This window comes from Siniperca chuatsi, linkage group LG12 (assembly GCF_020085105.1).
Source record: "Siniperca chuatsi isolate FFG_IHB_CAS linkage group LG12, ASM2008510v1, whole genome shotgun sequence".
Lineage (NCBI taxonomy): Eukaryota > Metazoa > Chordata > Actinopteri > Centrarchiformes > Sinipercidae > Siniperca > Siniperca chuatsi.
Window position 1 is genome coordinate 26,832,547 of NC_058053.1, and position 21,171 is coordinate 26,853,717.

The window sequence follows — 21,171 nt, forward strand, 5'->3', positions numbered from 1 at the left end:
GTCACGCAATGACCTCTACAGGAGGGCTTTCCCCATCAGCAAGCCTGCACATGTAGAAAAGCTCTGGCTCTGTAGTCCACAGGGGTCACGAGGAGAGAGTTAACACTTCCATCGCTGACCTTGGAACAAGATGGAAAAATATCTCAATAACCACCAAGGTTTTCTTATTTTAGCACCTTACCACATATTGTACCAATATTTATAAGTATATTTTTTCATTAAACACATACACCAGAAGCATTAAGAAAAAAAGTGGTAAAAGTTTATGTGGAGCTTTAAAGCTCAATTTTGGTGGAAACGTGGATATTCATTCATTATTCATTATTATTAAAAATGGTAGTACTCAAGTGAAGTTCAAGTACCTCAAATTGTACTTAAGTACAGTACTTGAGTAAATGTACTTAGTTATATTCCACCACTGCCTGCTACATCCATGATCCTAATGCAACTTAGCTAGTTGTTTGGCTGACTGCCGCATAATATTCTCAACATGATTAAAATATTCATAAAACCAGTCTAACATTTGATCGTGTGGTCAGTTATAGTTGACTAATGTATGTAAACCGCAGGAACAGCAGTTACATAACCTTCGAAACGAACCGCAACGAAACCGTGCTCCACTTTTAACAGCTGCAACGTTAAAGTAATGAACACATTAATGCATCAATAATTATCCAATAATATAGATTATTCTGAAATGGACCATTATATGGCCATATCAAGTACTTTTACTTTTGGTAATTTGACTTAAGTAAAGATCTGAGTAATTCTTCCACCACTGATATTACAGCAGCCTGGGAGTCACAGGCATGAATGTGTGGTTTCAGTGGGGTTAAAGATTCAGGGGATTGTCCTGACGTCATGATGAATCTCGCAAACAAAATTAAAAAAAGGCAGGGCACGAATACGAGGAAGGAAAGGAAAACATGGAGGCATAAAGATGAGGGAGATGAAGGTTGTGAAATATAGAAACTTGTAAATATGCGAATAAATTGCAATCAGGTTTGCATTTCATTTCATTTTAAACCGGCACCTCTAAACTCAGCAAAAGCTAGAGGAATGATATTTATGATCAACTTATTCACCTCTGTCTTGGCTTCAGAGACAAAGTATCAAAGATGATGACGCAGCAAAAAAAAAAAAATAAGGCTTGGAGGTAAACAAACATGGCTGACCACATCTGCATCTAGATAACCATCTTACATGCACAGAGACAACCGCTACAAGGACTGAACGTGAAGATATTTAATACTTGATGACGCACACTGAATCATGACAGTTACGTAAAACCGTAAGTCAAAACCAGTGACTAAACATCTCTTGGAAGATGATATCCCAGATTGTGGAGTGGGGAGACCAGTAATTACTTCAGTGCAATGTAGGCTTTACATACTGTGCCTGTCTCTACTTTGGTTTGACCACACCAGAAATTCAAACTGTTGGTAAGCGAGGCAAATCACAGCATGTTCACCACTCCATTATCTCATACCAAACCTGGTGACTCACCAGGCAGAGGAGGAACTTACCACAGAGTTTGGTGCGAAGGCGTCTCAACAGCCTGACCAAAGCTGACGGGGAGGCAAAGTGGACGTGACACTTTTCCGACTTGGCCCAGACAAAAAAAAGCTAGCATGGGGGGCAGAGGTACTCCAAAACAAGCCAACATAAAGAGCTGACGTGAAACCAAAACTTCCAGGTTCTGTTCCAGAGGTAAGAAAATTTCATTCAAAATCACAATGACATTTTCATATAATAACACAGATAACTAAAAATTCAGCCCGACCTAACGAACTTGCTCAAGAAATGATCGTACAGTTCATTCAATGTGTGTATAGGGATGGTAAGAAATGTGTTATTGTTTGTTCAATATGTCTATTAAGAGGAATAAGTTTTTTGCACAAAATGACGACTGTGGACATTGTCCCTCATCACTTACATTGAATATTAGGAAGGGATCTCTTAATGGCCAGTATGAACAGGAGGAATGATTACAGCAAGCAAAACCTGTTTCAATATTCATACGTGCAGCTGACTGTTGTTTTAAGACAGCCTTGAAAAATCGTGAACCTGTCCTTTACGTGTTTTTGCTTAAAAAAAAAAAGTTCTACCTCACGTTTTACGTGAATGTGACATTTGTAAGAACATTCTTCGTATGCTTTCCGACACTACCCGGGCCAGTCAGAGGTCAGGGTTCATTACACATCAGCAACCCTGAAGTCGGGAGAGATTCACTTCATTGATCAAGGACACGTCAGCAGGGTAGGTGAAACCGAGGCTTGTGACCATGATTTTTCTACATTTCGCATCGGTGAAGGACAGTTTTTCAAACAACTACTTTTTGTCTACTTTGGGTTTAACCTCTAGTGAAAGGGCAAAACTGGATGTTCAGCGGCTAATAGGCGGAGTTCCATCACACAACCACCAACACCAAGCTGTGGATGGCAGAGAGGGTGTGACTGTTGAAAGGGTGTGAATGTGTATCAGTCTTCGGGTCAAGAAAGGTCGTGTTTTGAATGTTTGAATGTTGAATCCTGTTTGTGCTGTCAAACCGCATCTTGTGTGGTTGATAGGTATCACTGAAATGGGACACTTCAAACATTGTTCTGATCCGCAGTTTTACCATCGTTCTAAATCAGTGCGGAAGTAATAGGAAACTGCAGTTATCTAAAGCAGCAGTTAGCTACTTGCTGACAATTAAGCTCCAGTGCTGTAGCTCTCGCTTGGGAAACGGACCCAACTATGAGATAAACTGACAACAAATTTACTTACTTACTGTACTTAAATGGGTGACGATTTTCTCTTTTTACCTGTGGTAAGTGGCCATGGTATTAGGACAATAATAGACTCCAAGGTGCCCTGATAAAGAAGATAATACTTACAAAATGCATGACAAGGTTTAAAATATATAATATTTATTAGTATATATAATGATATCATATATAAAAAATATAGTAGTAGTAGTTTTAGGCAAAAAATATTTTCTATCGTGGGACACACTGGAGCGTATTAACGCTTCTACCATTCACCGAAGGCAAAAAGGAAGTCATCTAAATTGTCATCTTTTCTTTAAAGTTTGTTTCCAGGCAGTGAGCTCACTGTAAAGCATCAGTGTTATTGTTGTGGTTTCCTGCAGTTCAGGGGTGTGTTCTCACATTTAAAGAGGGAACATCTCAGTTAAAAAATACACCCTAAGCCACAAACCAGGGGTACAGTTCAGTGATATACTTTGCACACTAATTTAGAACAATGGTTACACTATTGACCAGAACTTTGTTTGAGGTGTTTAACGTGTGCCTGCCAGCCAATATGAAATAAGCATGTTTTCACCCAATAGTATTCACCATAAGACAATAATCCACTGATACGATCTCATACTTTTAATTAGATTTAGGGAGCAAACAAGCTGAAGGAGCCTTCTGGGCCCCTGTAGACCCCATGGGGCTCTGCTTGAAGTGACTGTTAACATCTCTTGTTGGAAAATCACACTTAGTTAAAAGTTAAAACAGTTAAAAAATAATCGCTAATCGCATTCTTTTTGCCCCTAATCCCACTCAGTCTTTTATATTGATTTTCTGCCAGCCAAATCCAATCCAATATTTCTTTTTGTTGATTTTTAACCTTTGGGGGCTTTTACATGTCTGTGCCCAGGGGCAGCATTGTCTCAGACTCCATCAAAAGCATGTTGTACAAGGTTTACACTGTGAGTGCAGTCATTCAAATTGTAAATCTTGTGCAATCTGCTTCGGCAATACTGTACTTAATTGTGGTCAAGCCACTAAAGAAAATTTTCATTGAATTGAGAGAGCTAGCAGCAGAAGATACTGTTTGTGTCATATTTTTGACGGGAATTTATTACTAATTTAAGTTTCTAAGCAAGTTCTGATTGTTGTTCTGACTGTGAACTGTGTATGTTTCAGGACAACCCCCACAAGTCACACACCAGTCTCTGCTACCTCCGCAGCCTGAGTGGAATAAGTCACTCATGCATGCTGATGACTGCGTCAACCTTGGTTCACTGATACTGTCCTAAAAATAGTAGCCTCTTCATTGGCCTTCGTCATGCAGGTGACTCACAGGGAGCCATACAGCTGCACCAGGTGACCCCAGAGTATTTCTGATACGACAAGAGGTCAGAGGTGAAGTGTCAGCTACCAGCAGTCTGCGACAAGTTTTTATATCTGCTCTCACATCAGCCCCTAAGTTTAGCTCGACATGCACACAGTCAGAGGAGCATGAGATCGGCATTCTGGTCGGATTCCATCCCGCAGAAGCCGATCTGCGGGAAACCCTGACGACGCAAAAAACCGCGGGCACATTCCCTGTGGTGTCAGACAGATGGACAGACAGGCAGCTGACCTCACGCCGCCACAGCATGTGACACGATGGGCTAGAGGACCAGCCAGTGTCAGGGATGGACCCCGTCAAGGGGACAGCATTGGGTGAGATCTCTCTCTCCCCCCTTAGCGTCGGTATTTCGCAATGTGAGAGACAGACAGAGAGAGATGAAGCAGCCGAGAGGATGAAGGGACTAAAGGGGAGTGAGTGGACCAGCAGAGAAAAGCAGAGATGGCGTGATGAAAATGAAGAGCGCATGACAGGAGGTTGGAAGGGTCTCTCTGCTCCATTTGTTCTGTGTGTGTGTGTGTGTGTGTGTGTGTGTGTTGAAGAATGTCGAGGCCCCCATTTACTTTGGTAATGACATTATAAGCACCTGACTGCCACTAGTGGCAGACTTTACTCCAGAGAATGTTAATTTAAACAGGGCAGTTCGACGGAGAACCACAGTCTGATCTGATGGCCTCTGAGCAGCTCCGCCGGAGCAGTTGGGGATTAAGGGCCTTGCTTATGGTAATGAGGGAGGGGCTACTCGTTAAATTTCAATTACTCCGATTTATCCCGCTGGTACAGGGATCAGGACTTGGATGATCATGTACGAGGAAATATTTGTATTCTTCCATATTATATTGATATACGCTTAATTTAAAGGCCCGTGTATGTTTTAAAACATTTTATACAACTTCCTTGAATCTGTAGAACATGTAAGTAATTTTTTTTAGCAAAGAAATGAGTTTGAGTCAAACTGTAATTTTCCGAGTGGATGTAACAACCACCAAATTTAAAATTAATTATTTACGTCCCTGTCTGGCTACCCCACACCCAAGTCAAAGTAAAAAAAATGACAAAATGACAAATGGCGCAGTAGGCTACAGTACATTAGGTAAGCAGTGTTCCTGGCATCAAAAAGCACAGCTAACTGATTAATAAAACATTTTATCTTGCATTTTTATGTTGTGGTTGGGTTCCTGGCCATCAGGACCCCTGAAGTCTTTCTTAAGCTAAAGCGTCTCCCATTGTTCTACTATATTTTATACGCTAATTTTCACTGTCATGCCACGTGTAACTTTTATATTATGGCTTATTGTTTGGATCAACTTGAGTAATGCGTGTTATAACACTTGTCAAGTAATTTAGGGCAAAACCTGAAAGATACTGCAGTTGTGTTCCTCTGCTCAATTTGTTGACAGTGAAAGTGATTTCAATGCAACAAGAAACTGAAGTGAAAAAGAGTCATTTCATAATTGGCCATATTTGTGACTTGTGTTGGATTCTAGTCCAGTTTTGATCTATGTGTTGGCACTGACATTATTTCCTAAGTAATTATTGTTACTTTCAAAATGTATAGATCGATACGATAGTCTTCTAAATCTGATCAGATTTAGAAGACTATAGGGCTCATGACCTCAGTATTTCTAAAATCTTGGCTACGGCCCTGACCTCAGCTCTACTTTGTGTTCAACAAATGCTAACACGCTAAACTGGTAAACATCATACCTGCTGAACATCACATTGTGAGCATGTTAGCATGCTGTTGTTAGCATTTACCTTACAGCCTCACAGAACAACTGGCATGGCTGTCGACTCTAAGTCTTGTTATATATCTTATTATATATTATGTAGTTAAAAAATATTTTTATGTTTACCTTAAAATTGAGATCTTCAATGGGATTTACCTGACTGAATAAAGGTTGTCATAACTATTTATATTTTAAGCGAAGAAAGATTTAAATAATTGTTGTTCTGTATCACTACAAAGAACCTGTTTCGTGCCAGGGTTTCTGCCTTTGACACTGTTTTGAAATGACGTCTTCTTCTTCTCTACCACAGTATGTAAACCCTAAAAAAGCCCTATAGCCGTACAACAAGATATTCGGATTTAATGCAATCCTTTAGGTTTGAGTTAGAGAGCAAACGATGATTCTATAAGGCAATGCAATTAAATTTTCCTATATGAATCCTAAAAGTCTTTTTGGCCACAGCTGTCACTCTCATGTTCCTCGTTCGAAATAGCTTCACAAAGGTGAAGAGGAGCGCTAAACAGCCATTTTGCAGTACGAACTGTTTGATGCTTGATGTGTATCACATCCACTCTAATGCTTTTGCAGGCACGGAGTTGACGTCAAACCCAGAGACTGACGAGTCTGTGGACTTGTTCCTGCTGAGAGTGAAAGCTTTTTCTGCGTGGGAGAGTTGCTTTCTTGTCTCTTAGAGCCCCTTTCCTCACCCCTGTCCCTCCTTTCCCCTCTCCTTCACTCTCCCTTTTCTCTCCCGACGTACTGGCTTAGAAATGAGGAGTAAGTCCCTCTGTTTCAAGAGGTTTGGAATTAGTTTGTCTCCTAGCAACAACCCGTACAATACAACATGGTTTTGTGCGAGACAGAGACACAGTGTGAGAGTGATGTGTGTGTAAGAAGTGTGAGAGACTTTAGGAACGGGTTGATCTGTGTGTGTGCGTGTGTGCGCGTGCGTGTGTGTCTGTGTGTGTGCCCATGCATTAATCAGCTGAGCACACTTTTTCCACTGTCGTACATGTTTGGTGGGTTTACTCTCATGTGGAAACCTGTTCCACTCCACGCGTTGTCACACTTTTCTCTTGTCTTCCTCCGTCCTCCAACACACACACACACACACACGCACACACACACAGATACATTCTTCATTCACAGCGGACAGCACTTCCTCCCTGGGTTGATGTTACATAAGCGCTAAGAAGCTGAATGGAAACTGGTGATAAGCTGGTGTTTTATCACAAGGACAGAGGCAGTGACCATGAGAGTCTGGGTGGGACACACTGTCCGTGGGTGTATAAATGGGAGAGAACATCCTCTCATCCCGCCCCCACCACCACCCACATGGCCACCATGATGTCACCAACCCTGGCTTTTAACTAAAATGTAGGTCATAATCTGGAAAACCTCCCCCAGTGACAGCGAAATTAAAACTTGATTGGGACAAATGTAGACTGATGTAATAACGACAATATATAAGAAAAGTCTTTCAACTTATTTTTGGGCCAGACCTCACTGTAATCACTTCCTCCTTCCTCTGAGTGACTTACTGCTCTCAGATGTAGCTGAAACTTTTTTACTGGAAAGGAATGGGTTAAGCTGCCATAGCTGGAACAGTGAAATCTGAGAAGTGACGGGAGAGGGAGAAGGAAGGGGTGATTTCTGGGGACCAGAGAAAAAGAGGAAGACCCAGAGCGCTACCCTTTGCCCTCTTCCTCTCTGACAGCTCTTTGCCTCTCTGCCGGTTGCCCAGGCTTTCTTCTCCTTTCTGTTTTCTCTGTCTTGAGTCTGTGTTTGAGTGGCAGCAGAGCTCCTTCGAGCTCGTAGGCAGCCTGTGAGTCGTTTTCATGCACGAGATTACGCGAGAGCAACTGTGCCAACGTGTGTTTGTTCGGCTGTTTTTTTGCCGGGGGACTCTTTTTACAGTTACACCGCTCCAGACAAGGTTCTTTCCCTCCTGGTGTTAAAGCTCAGCAGTAAGCGTTTCCCACTTCCTGTGCAGCGCTGAATCAGCCTCCAAGAATGTACGAGCACTGACTCACACTTCCTCCTGGATATGACAGAGCTTCCTCTCCTCCGCCAACTGATTTAGCCTTTCTCTCCTCCCTCCCTCCACCCATCTTCCTTTCACTCCCACCACCACCCCCAACCACCCAACCTCCTTCCTCTAACAGATGAAGGTTTGAGAGACAACCCAGAGTGGAATAAGTGACTCCCGGCTCGGCGTGCATGTATGTTTGCTAAAAGGCAGAACATTGACCAACTGAAGCAGGGCACCGAGGAGGGATAAGTCACTCGTCTCAGTCATCAAGCATCTGAGTCATTTGATTTAATTTGTCCTGTCTATATTTAGATGCTTCAGTCTGGCCTTATGATCATTCATAGGCGCAGAACAGATGGGTCTCTGTTGCATCGCTCGAGCTAACAACAGGTCCACCATTAACGTCTCCTGGGCAGGTAAACTGCAGTTCAACTCTTATTAAAACAATTAACTGAAAGCGCGGTTAAGTACACTAAAGTCATTTATATTATATTGCTAATTTCTCACTAACCTGCAGTGATATCAAGTCACGCAGAGAGTTTTAGTATTATTACATCTGCCTCTGAGATTTCTGCCTCCATGCCACTATAACGGAGGAGAATTGAATTTTATTTTTTTTTTATTTGTCCTCACAGCACTGAAAGATTACATTTAAATAATTCAACAGCGTCCTTCCAGAAACAGCGCCCACTTTACTCTGTAATCCGTAGAGCAGACTGTCAACAGTTTTTATATATAGTGTCTACTGTAAAAAGCATGAAACCATTCACAATGAGATCTGTGCAACCAGGGTTTTGTTTTTTGAAGGACACAAATCTTTTAAATGTAACCTTTCAATGCTTTGAGTACTACTAGCAAAATTCCATTCACCTCTATTGTGTTGAGGCATCAGCAAAACGAGAGCAGGATTTCTCAAAACCTACTCAAATGAGACCAAATCTGCATGAAAAGATACCACTAAGACCAAGTGAGAAAATATGATTTTTTTAATTAAAAGAAAATGCTTTGTGTCATGAGGTGCAACAGGAGCTCTAATTTGCTCTCATTAAAACTGTGTGTGTGTGTGTGTGTGTGTGTGTGTGTGTGTGTGTGTGTGTGTGTGTGACACTTAGAGATGAAATCAGTTGTGTCTAGAGAATTTTATTTTAACACATTCGGGTCAGAGCCAGTGAAGATTAGCAATGTTTTGACAAAACACATGGGTTGCACACATAGGGTAACAGAATTGGTAAATGGAAAAGAAAATTGGCAACCAAAACGTTTTTAGTTCCTCTTTCCCAAAAATTAGCATTTTGGTAAATCAAGTTCCCCTTTAAACTTGAACTTCATTCTGCGGTCGATGAGGAAATTCACCATATTCACATTTTAAATATTCTATTTTGAATAATAATTCTATTTTTAGATCAATTGTTGTTTTTAATATTCAAGACTTATTTTTAAATTTGGATTTATTTATGTATGCATTGATTATTCATTTCATTGTCTGATCAAATATCCACAAACATGCCTGCGAATAAAGAATAAAGCACATCTCTGAATAAAACTCAGAGTTAAATTAACAACACTGGTAGGACTTTGAGAAGTAAATCATTTATTTTCATGTAAAGTGTATTGAGCTGAAGCAGCACTCCATTGGCCCCCTCAAGTTTACTTTTCTCAGATTTACTTGACTGACACTAAATATTACTTAAGTAGAGGACAGAGCATCCTGACAGTAAGCTTTCAACGTGAACACGTCGAACAAACGATCCCTCTGAAATTCACTGACGTTCTGCAAAGTGGTCGTAATCTTTTCTTTATAACATAGTTTTCAGTGATTTTACTTCCATATAAGAGATTTATATGGAATATTCTGATCAGGCCATAACAGTATAAATATGTGCTACTCTGTAATTCTTTACAGAGTTGAACACAATACTTAAAGCCATAGCTCTACATTTTGGGAAATATGTTTATTCGCTTTCTTGCTGAGAAAGATGCGATAGATGAGAAGATCAATATCATTTTCATGTCTGCGCGTGAAATGCTACAGCCAGGAGCTGGTTAGCTTAGCTTAGCTTAGCATAAACACTGGAAAAGGGGAGAAACAGCTAGCCTAGCTCGGTTCAAACATAAAAAATATCCACCTACCAGCACCTCTAGGCTTCACTAATTGACATTTTAGCTAAATCTCGTCAAAAACCAAAGTGTTACTGCTCTGAAGTTACTGCTGCTGGCCAAGAAGTAGTCCAATCCTCCATAAAACCGCAGCTTCAGTTTTTGTATGGATTAAACAAACCAGAGATAACATGGTATTTAGTGATCTTTAGAGGTGTGCTGGTAGGTGGAGTTCGTTACGTGCCAGGCTAGCTGTTTCCCCGTTTCCAGGCTTTATGCTAAGCTAAGCTAACAGGCTTTCTGTAGCTTTTCTGTACAGACATGAGACTGGTATGATCTTCTCATCTAACTCTCAAAAAGAAAGTATTTCCCAGTACATGCTGTAGGTTTGTCTGCCTTATGAAAGAAGTTGAAACCCAACTGTTATGCTATAAACTAATGTTAAGAGTCCCCACTGCATGTGCAGAAAGGACATACAATAGGACCCTGACACCTCTATCTGCTACCTTTTACCTCCTATCAGTCCCATCTGTAAAAGTAGGCCATTCCCTGACTACTCAAGTGTGAAACGGAGGTCTTTTTCTGTGAGCACAGTGGAAAGTTTACCTTGTGACCAAGGTGTGCTGCTGTGCTGATTATGCAAACATCCCACAGCCAGCAGGAGCCTGTACACACACCCACACGCATGCATGCATGCATTCACCTGACTCATATATGACGTCACGTAGGACAGGTGCCTCCGTGGACACGGCAGGACCTGTGGCAGGGAAGGTGCGTTTGTGTGTGTGTGTGTGTGTGTGTGTGTGTGTGTATGCATGTGCTCTTTGAGTTGTTTGCGGTGTTTACACATAACAGTGCGATCGTTAGAGAGTGTATCACGCGTCAGGGGAACTGGGAAACAGCGAGCACTAAGAGGAGCCGGTGATGTCACACAGTCATAACCAAGGAAAATGTTGTGCAATACCTGCGTCATTCTGCACCGGGACAACAGCAGGTCGAAGCTGGGAGCCGGCTGGTCAACCTCTAAACAACATCTGTCATATGGAGCCTGCGGGCAGCACAGAGGCAGCGGTGTAGTGCTGCTGGTTAGTCAAGGGCCAGTGACTTATACTGCATTAGTAGGTGGAAAGCACCGAACTGTCCAACAAAGCCAGATAATCAGATGACTGTTGGAGGCACTTCAGATGACCAAATATTGTGGTATGTTTGTAAAAGGAAGTAACACAAACCCAAATTCAGCTGGCTTTCCTGTATCTGCTCGTTACACACATGCACGTGCACACACACACACACACACACACACACACTTGTCCTACTTAAAGAGAGACAATGATCGATTCTGTCCAGTCCAGTCAATGTGAAAAAAAATCTTTGTGTTAATTTTTCTTCTCTTTGGATCTCCTCTTGGAGAATGAGGCCAGGTTAGTCATGAGTCACCCAGAAACGATGCCCTGCAGCGCGGGTAGAAAATGGGAGAATTATAGCCCGGTGTCATAACCAGAGCTAAACTTCTGCGTCTTGGACAGGTGAAATGATGTGATGAGATTATGTTGTGTCAACAGAGTCTATAAAAAGAGTTCTTTCATTCACATCCGTTGGAGCGGTGGAGTTTCCCTCGCTGCCCAGGTAGTGGAGCACCTGTCAGGAAGAACGTTGCTTTATGACTTAAACAAACTGATTTTTCTTGCTACCCATTAACAAAATATTTTTTAAAGTTTTGTTTTTGAATCTGCTCCTCAGTCAAGTCAAGTCTTAATTACTCATCATCTTTATCAGAGCGTTGACCTTTCCCTTAGTTTATTTTGTGTGACATCCCATATATTCCTGGCACCAGAATGTGACACAAAATGGCACCACTGTGGGCTGATTTGACCACTGTTTCAAATTAGCAACATGAACCATTAAATGGCTCTTAGATTGACCTCTCTGCTGATTGATGATTGTCAGAAGAGTCATGGTGACTCAAGCACGGGAAAGAATTTAAAGACTTTGGACAGTTGCCCAGCGTGCCAGTTGGGTTGCCATTTGCATTTTGCAGAGGCCTCATAGACATATTAGTTGGAAGACGTTATCTTGGAAGTGGGGAAGCCAGCTTCAAGGAAGGGGTTGTTTTCATGTGGACGACGAAAAAGAGCTGACAGTATTTGTGGACACTGCCACCATGTGGCTCCCCTCCAACCTGAGCGCTTCCATACAACCAGCAGTGAGCAGAGGAGGGTTGCTTCTCAATTTCATTGTCAATACTCTGATCAGATATCAGATGGACTGTATAACTGCGTAAATATCAGCAGTAGGGAAAATGCTTCTGATAACGATACGTGTGATGATAAAACACAAAGACAAGTGTTAAAAATCAAAAAGTTACAGCAATTATGTTGTTTGTGTTGTTTTTATAGTGCAAAGAATGAGCAGATACTGTAAATATAAACGGGTTAAAACTGAAATGTGCAGGTTCAATAACTGTCTTTGCGCCGCAGAGCTGTAAAGGAGAACAGGGACAGTCCTGTTTATCCCTTTTTACATGGTTAGAATGGCTATGAGACCATTTATATATTCATGGAAATTGATGTTAATTTATTTATGCACAGTGTTTAGGACCAGTGAATGACCAACCAATGAGTCAGACTGCTGTGAAAACTAATCAGGTTTTTCATGTCGTGCATCACACCAACAATAATCCTGTCAAACATTCAGTGGCATCAATCTTCAGTCTTGCTAAATTATTATTCAGTAATGACAGATTTAGATATACTTCATTTCAGCTCTGTGAGAGTAAGATCATATGATTTTAATTGTATTGATATTAAGATAGTATAATTAATACGTGGAATTAACAGAAGCTTTCTGACTGGGAAAACCACAACCAACCACAACAGCAACAGAATGAGCAACTAAATAATTTCCCCCTGTACATTTTTAAACTATGATTCAGTGCTGAGCTCAACGCCCACTAATATAACCTCATGCCCTGATGGTTAATTTATAATAGGAAAAAACATTTCAAAAAATGTACCATGGAGTTTTCCAGCAGCTTGATAAGGGACAATGGTATTGTCATGTCTGCCACATGCCAGAGTGTAAAAAAAAAAATCCTCTACATTTCCTGTCAAATAAATCAACAGTTCGGTCTTTGTGGTTATTGGTGATGAGCTTCTGGAAGTGAAAGGACAGGAGTGGGTTAACATTGCAAAAGATGTCAAAGCGATCAAACTGTATTTATGCCTGTGGGCTTCGTGCAGTCAGACAATGATGAAAGTAGAGGAGACAGAATGAATTCATGTTTCTACTGGAACTACTGGAAGGATGAAAGTAGTTACTCTTTCAGCAGAAAATCAGATTGCTCTCAGTCACCTTTCCCTGTTCATGGACCACAGAGTGTTTTCGAATTATACATTTTTTCTGACCATTTTCAAATGCTGTACAGTTGTAGATTTTTTGATTATTTTTCCCATAATTCCAGGCAGCCATTTGTTTCCATTAATTTCTGTATGGTATAAACATCAATTAGCAGGCTCGTGAAACTTAAAGCGGCTACAATCAATATTTTTAACACATTGTATGAAATGACAGCGTGAAAGGGATCGCTCGTAGCGACGAACCTTCAGAGGATTATCAGCTGAATCTGCAGCTCCTCTCGGCTTTACGGAGCTTTGTAGTGAGTTTCAGCTCACTGTTTCGCTGTTTGGCAGCAACTTTACTGTTTTGGTTCCCTCTCACCGCTCTCATAGCGTCGCTTTTTAGCTGCAGCAGGCAAAAGGCCACTGTACACTTCCTGCTCAGCAGCAAACAGCAGACAGACGCAGTCAGAGAGCAGCTGCTGAACATAGCGGAGCATCTAGCAGCTAAAGAGCCACATGTTTCCCTCAGGAGCTGCTGGAGACCAAACACAGCGCTAAGAGAGAGTGAATATTGTAATTTTAATAATTTTAATGTAACTTTCCATGATGGACTCCACACTTCAAGACTCTGCTACTTCATTTTCTTATTGCACAGAAAGGAATGAAAGCCAGTGGCTGCTTGGAAGAGTAAATAAATCCAATCCAATTTTCAAATCTGTCTTAAAACAATAGCCAGGTGCCCATATGAGTATTGCTTGCTGTAATCATTCTGGTCATCAAGAGATCCCTTTATAATGCCCTTCAAAAAGGAAGTGATCTGGGACACAATCCACAGTCCTCATTCTGTGTAAAAATGTATTCAAAAGTACAGCTGAAGTTAACATGAGGCTTCTGCAGTTTGAATTCAGTGTTTTTAGTATGAAATTCCCCCTCTGTGTTTCCCCCGGACAGTGTTTCTGTGCTGAGTTGCAGCGGGGGGTTAGTAACATAAAGTACTAGAAAGTATTTGGAAGCTATCCACTTGATTTGACTAACTATGGCAGACTATGGACTGTGGATTTTGTCCCCTGGAATGAGGAATGATTATAGTAATAGTAATTATAGTAAGAAAAAACCGCGTCAGTGTTCATGAGCACCTGACTAGTGTTCTAGGACAAACCTGAACCAAACCTGAACCTGTCCTTTAAGGCGCCACTTCTTTACTTTAGTATTAACATTTTGTGCAATAAGTAAGACATTGACATATTGGCAGTGTGGAGTAGTTAACACGTGATTAATGTACAACACAGCACAACAAGAAAGGATCTCAGAGACAAGAAAGAGAGAAGCTTGACATTTACAATCTTCAAAATAGGTGTTTTCAATACGGAGCTAGAATGCCTGATATGAATCCAAAATAAAATGATCTTGTAAATTAATCGAAGTTTCAAGTTCAGAACAAACTCTGAGGACACTGGATCTAGATCTAGATTATCCATCTAGATGGTCCTGTATGATAGCTGTTAATAACATTCATCTGATGGCTGCACTGACTAGATTCTACATGCACAGCACAGAGAGTATGAGCCAAAACATCGAACTACCTCTGGGTAGTTTGACTGAGCACCACCTGGACCTACAAGGCTGCTCGCACATCAAAACACTCCAAAAGCAGGAGATTCTTTGTAATGAGTACTTTTACTTTACACACACACCTCAGTGCGTGCGTGCGTGTGTGTGTGTGTGCTCAAAATCACAAGACACTCATCAAGTTAACCCGATGCTTCCTGTGACTCACAGCTCCGAAACCCTCAGACTCATCCAAGAGGAATCTGGGGGACTTATACCACATGGAGACCTTGTTGTTGCCTTGGCACAGACAAAATGGATGCTTTCTGAAAACATAATGGAGAGTTAGCTGTGCGCTGAACGTTGTGCGCACTTGGCAGGCAAAACAGCTGAGAGCTTCCTCCGTCACCTCCAGTAATACACGTGATGCGCATCCTGTCCACCTGTTTATCAAGATGGATGTCACACTGTCTGCAGACCACGTGTGCCATTGCAGGTGTGACATTGTGGTGGAAAGTAACAGAGTAAAATTTTGCTTATTTCTGTTTTTTATACTCCACTACATTTATTCACTAATCGTAGTTACTACAGATTAAGATTTTAAAACCAAACTCCAACCTATAAAATACGGTAGATTAAACAACACAGGACTTTAAAGTTAGTTTTAACTCCACCTCAACAACCTACAACTGCGTACGTTAATGCATGAATGCTAATAATCCAGTAGTATAATATATAACAGATAATTATATATAACATCCAGGAAGGAAGACCATTCTGCATCAGCAGTACTTTTACTCTCCATACTTTAAGAACATTTTGCTGATGTGCTTTTACTTGAATACATTTTTGAATGCAGAACTCTTACTTGTAGGAGAGTATTTTTATGTTGAGGTATTTTTTACTTAAGTCACGAAGCTGAGTGCTTCTTCCACCACAGATCATCAGCAGCTGATAACTGCGAAAGCTGCATTTATTAACAGGAGAACGTGCAGTAGCATTCAAGACAGCCTGATGACCCGTGCCGTCATTTGTGACTAAGTACATTTACTCAAGTGCCAGGCTATGGTGCTTTACTTGAGGAGAAATACTGTACGTGTTACTCCACTGCTGAATCTGAAAGCTACAGTGACTGGTTACTTTGCTGGTTTAGACTGTGTTGGCTGTTCGCTGTTTTTGGATTGATATCCTGGATCTTCAAAATGTCCGAACTCTTTTTTTGACATTGTCTAAAGAGTTGGAGCCTCTCAACCTTTTCAGCTGAGATTTTAACACTTTAACACTCTCTGACAGGGGTCATACTTCATTCTTTGAGTGTTTTAATGCTTCATATTTTAGTACATTTCCTGAAAACAATGACATTTTTAAAGCAGGATTTGTTTGCTTTTGCTAATGCAGTACTTTTCCATTGTTTATACTTTAATCTAAGAATTCAACTCTTCCATGGAGCATGCATCACATGGACTACATAAATAACTAATAACTTCCACAGGAAATTAGTCACTATTTTGGTTACCAGTCATGTAGGGACTTTTTCACACTTAATAATTTCATGAATGGGCGCCCAAAATGCAAATATCTCCATCCATCTACTTTCGGTCATTTTTGTCAATATTCTATGTTTGCATTTGCAGCAGAGTTTCCGTTTCCGTTGCCTTACAGGACCTCATCAGGTCGTTTCAAGTTGAAACGTTTGCGGTAGTTTATTCATCCCAACAATAAACGCTGCAGTTTCCCGCGAGACGCACGCGACGCGCCGCGGCGGCGCCGGGTCCTGGCTGAGTCACCGGACCGCGCCGCGCCGCGCCGCGCCGCGCCGCTGCCGCGCCTCTGCCGCCTATTTCTGGGCCGTATATAAGCAGCCGGACAGGGCTGGTGATGCAGCCACAGCCACGCTGCTCAGCCTCACCGGGGCCACGTAACATCCGCCCCGTTACTAATATGTCATCCATACAGGGACCCATAACGTGTCTGAAACAGACAGTCAGGAGAAATCGTTTATTTGGATAAAAGAAGCTCCATTATTTAAAAAAGAAATCCTGCATTACAGACTGAACCAAGTAAAAGTACATAAAGAAGCAAACTGTCAAGAGCTGAATAAGAAGAATCGTTTATTTGAAAATGTTAAATTATTGTGCATGAATGTGAAAGAATGATTTGAATGTGCTACTACTTTATATGCTGGTGGAAAGTTTCATCTATTATGATTCATCATATTTTATTAAATTAAACAGGTGTTTTTAATGTCGTATTTACTTGAAACTGCAGCTGTCAGATCCAAATAGTTGTAGTAGTGAACATTACAAGAGGTTGCGTGAAATGGAAAGACTTGAGTGCAGAAATCATTTCCATAACATTAATCTGAAGTGCAGCACTTTACATTTCACCTCTGCATTTAATATGAAATTATTTAGTGATTCTTTCCTTTTCTTCTTCCTACTCCTGTCACATTAATGCTCCTGTGATATGTGTATTCATGTTGTTTCTGTGATATTTATGGAACATTTTTCTAAAATGTACTAAAGGACTCTGTTGTTGAGGAACTTTACATTCTTTTTTTTCATTGATACAAGTCATCACGTGACTTTGATTGACTTCACCCATAATTAGTAACCAAGCTCATGATGATATTCCAATTTCCAGGGGCCAATATTACGATAATAATAATATGGGAAGATTGTGTGTTGATGCAAACTGAAGCAGCTGAATTCAAACTAAACCTTTGCCTGGTTTATTTGAATAAATCAACCAAAAAATTCAAATGAACACCGGCTCCTCTCAAAATGAGAACGCTCCAGACTGTTGGGTGGCATTCACTCTGTCGTTGCCTCGTCAGACTTCAGATATTTGGCTTTCTGCATTAACGGTAGTCTGCGCTCCTCTTAGACACATTCCTTACAAACCCAGCATTTCCACAAATGACTATGATTTCCTCTTGGCTGCTGAAAGCACTTGATCTGCACAGTCCAAGAAATATAATTTTTGCCCTTCTGTACATCCATTTCCTGTTCTAAAATACTTGCATATGTTTTCTCTGTCAACTACAGCGTGAGTCACTTGGTTTAAGAGCAAAAACAAATACGAACGGAACAAATACAAGCTGACTCACATCAGTGACTAAGACATCTGGAATACACCTTCAGGATTTAGGAACAGCTTTGATCCTCTTTAATAGTGCGTGTGCGTGTGCATGTGCATGTGTGTAAGTTAGCATTCATCTCTTTCATAACTACAGTGACATCTGCTGGCTCCAGGTTACACTGGCTCTTGTTTCTGTTTCTGTGAAAGCAAAATGGACTTCCTATCTGTACGAGGAACAGATGTATTATCATGCATCAGATGTTTGTAACTGCACATAATATGAAGATGCAGCACACAAACGCTGAAAACGGACTTTTCAGTGAAGTGGGGAACAGCTTGTGTTCAGCAGTTAAACTTTAGAAATGAAAAATATTTGCATATTCATAGATTCTGGATTTTTAAATGAGGGAGAAGGAGTAGATATACTTTTAAGACTTTTGAACTAGGTAATCATAATAATAATTTATTCTCCAAATAACAATTTGCACTTGTTTTACCTACCGTCCTACCTTCAGACTTGTATCTGTTCTGCTTTGGTCTGCTGCATCGTCTCGTGATGCTGCGGCTGTGGCTGCTGTCTTCACTGTGACTCACTGCGTAAAGCTCGTCCTCTCCGTCTTCCTCACTTCATCGTTCATCTGAACCAGACGAGCTACTGTGAGAGGCAGAGACAGGCACTATGTCTCTTTCTTCTACTAGAGAAGATGTGTTGATAACTTAAAGTTCGATTATTCGTAATTGATTTTCAATAAAAGTGACAATAAAATTTAAAAGTCATTCAAATGAATCTTTTAACAGTCAGATAGTAAAAACAATATTCAGCTTAAGCAACTATTGAGTTTCGTCACGCTGAAGGGCTCAAAACATTAGTGATAATCCTCGTTTTGCCATTTGTTGCTGGGCAGGCAGAGTTCAGCAGGTTTTTCAACAATTTTCAAACACAAAATTAAAAAACAATTGCCTACTGCAGATGCTAAATAAGGCTGAAATCAGTACATCAACGCATTTCTGTTGCAATATGAACCTCATAAATACATCCTTATGCAAAAAGCAAAGATGGAAACAGGTGATTCCAACTGCATCTTTCTTTTAGCAAATACAAACCGCTGCTCTTGTAAAACCCAGGAATTTGCACGAGGCCATGCCTCAGCTTCCAGCTTTGATATTTTCTAAAATGTCAACCTCCCCCTTCTCACTTTTGAAGGTAAGTGGAAATGAGGAAAAAACACACCCTGCCAGCACAGTTTCTTTTTTAACCTGAAAATTCAAAAGGGATCATGAATAAATTAAAGGGGTACTGGTTGAAGTGGTTGTCAGCCCATCGGACCAATGCAGCCACCTGTGGTTGTGATAATGAAATAACTGTCAAGCACAATGCCTACAGGCCCTGTTACAGATGAATGATCCCACACTAATTTTGTTACAGGAGCACAATGAATGTCAACTGGCGAGCACAATGAACATCCCCCATCATATATTTTCTAAAGTCTGGAGAAAAGGTTCAGGTGAGGGATTTATTGTTAAATGATTCTGGCACCATAAAGGACCAAAAAATCTAATTTTAGTGTTATTATAGGCTCATTAGTCATGCATTTCACACCCAGTGACTAAGTTTTCATGCAAAAGGTTGTCACACCAACTCAGTCCCCACTTGCCAGATTTGTTCGGTACTTCGGCATCCTTTTCCACCCAAAAGGCAGAATTAAAAAGAACAGTGGTCACAGGCTAAATAAACCAGGCAGAACCACGACGGCATCACAGCGCAGTGCTGATGCACCTCAGGTGTTATCAGTGGAACAAAAACTGACTGAAAACTCCTGTTTTCTTTTGCCTTGGTTTGACTGGTGGACATCCCCAGGACAGGTTGGAATATTAGATGAAATGTTTTGTGGGGAATCTGACAGATGATTTGCAGCGTTGGCGTCCGTGTAGCTGCACTTCCTCTCTTCTGCCTCTCAGCACAACTGAGAGTCCTCGTCTCTTTGTCCGCAGGCAGGCAGGCAGGGGAGCTGAAACATGCAGGCTGCCGAAGCTTTATCGGCCTTTTGCTTCCTGCATCCAGAGGTTGAAACACTTGACACAGGTGTGGATGGGTGCATTCGCATTTATTCATTCATTCACTTTTTTAGCCACTTAATACTTTGAGATGCACAGGGGCTACAATGGGCACAAGGATGAGAGACCCTCAGAACGAACCAGGATCTGAGGGACGATATTCTATATTTTTATCATTGCCAACAAATACCATGAAAAGACCAAAACCAACATTGCATTATTCCATCTCTCAAGACTTTGGCACTTCCCTACCCTGTCTATTGCATTAAACCTAAAGCCCAGTCATTTCTACTGAAGACGTAAACCTTAAAAAATGCGTCACAAATATATACTTTGTTTTTAAAAAGCTAAATATCTTCCTAAAGCAGCTGGGCATTGTCGTTTTGAGATAACATCACTAAAACAGGAGTAAATAGTACATTTGTTGGGGACTATTTTCAGCTGTGGATTAATACATATTTAATCTTCTACAGAGTATTTATTGCAGCAGGACGGTGTATGTGGTATTTACTCAAAATAAATTATGTACATCATAATGGTCACCCAGTGCAACGGTGCGAGGCTTTAATGTGTTTTAAATAGTTTCTCGTCGACAATCAGAGGAATATGCTCCATCAGGCTTTGGCCAATACTTGTTAGCAGGATCATTTCATCGCTGGGTTTGGTCAAATACAGCTGAATAAAATACTGTGCCAAAATATAATAACTACAAACTGATAAACAAGCCAAATAAGTTTACAGCGTAGTCTGAATCATCTGAATACAAAATAACAGCACTGACAACTTGTGCTGGAAAAACCAAGAGAGTGGAGCAGTGGCAATGTAGACACATGTAGAGATAAATAAATCAAAATTATAGTACTTTTTAAAACGTTAAAAGTTACACAGAGCTTTACATGTATAAAAGTAAAATAAAACTAGTAGCAGAGGGCTAAAAGAAAAATAGAATGATTATGGAAAGGGGTTTTAGATAAAGACTGAGTTTGAGGAGGGATGTATAAGAGGAAATTGATTTTCTGTGCCTATAAACCAGTGGACTGATCGCCTTAGTGTCAAGGTGAGACTGAGAACAGCCAGAGGACCTCATGCAGCGATCAGGCTCGCAGGGGGGTTAGCAAGTCAGAAACGAAGGCGGGAGCCTCGCTGTGCTGACGTTTAAAAACGA

At 40.9% G+C, this 21,171-nt stretch overlaps 1 long non-coding RNA gene across 1 annotated transcript; it reads left to right on the top strand.

Moving 5' to 3' along the window:
• Positions 1–821: 821 nt before the first annotated feature.
• LOC122885322 lies at positions 822–9,417 on the top strand. Its single transcript, XR_006380093.1, has 2 exons — positions 822–1,710; positions 3,918–9,417. It is a non-coding gene; the product is annotated as an uncharacterized LOC122885322 (long non-coding RNA).
• Positions 9,418–21,171: the final 11,754 nt, after the last annotated feature.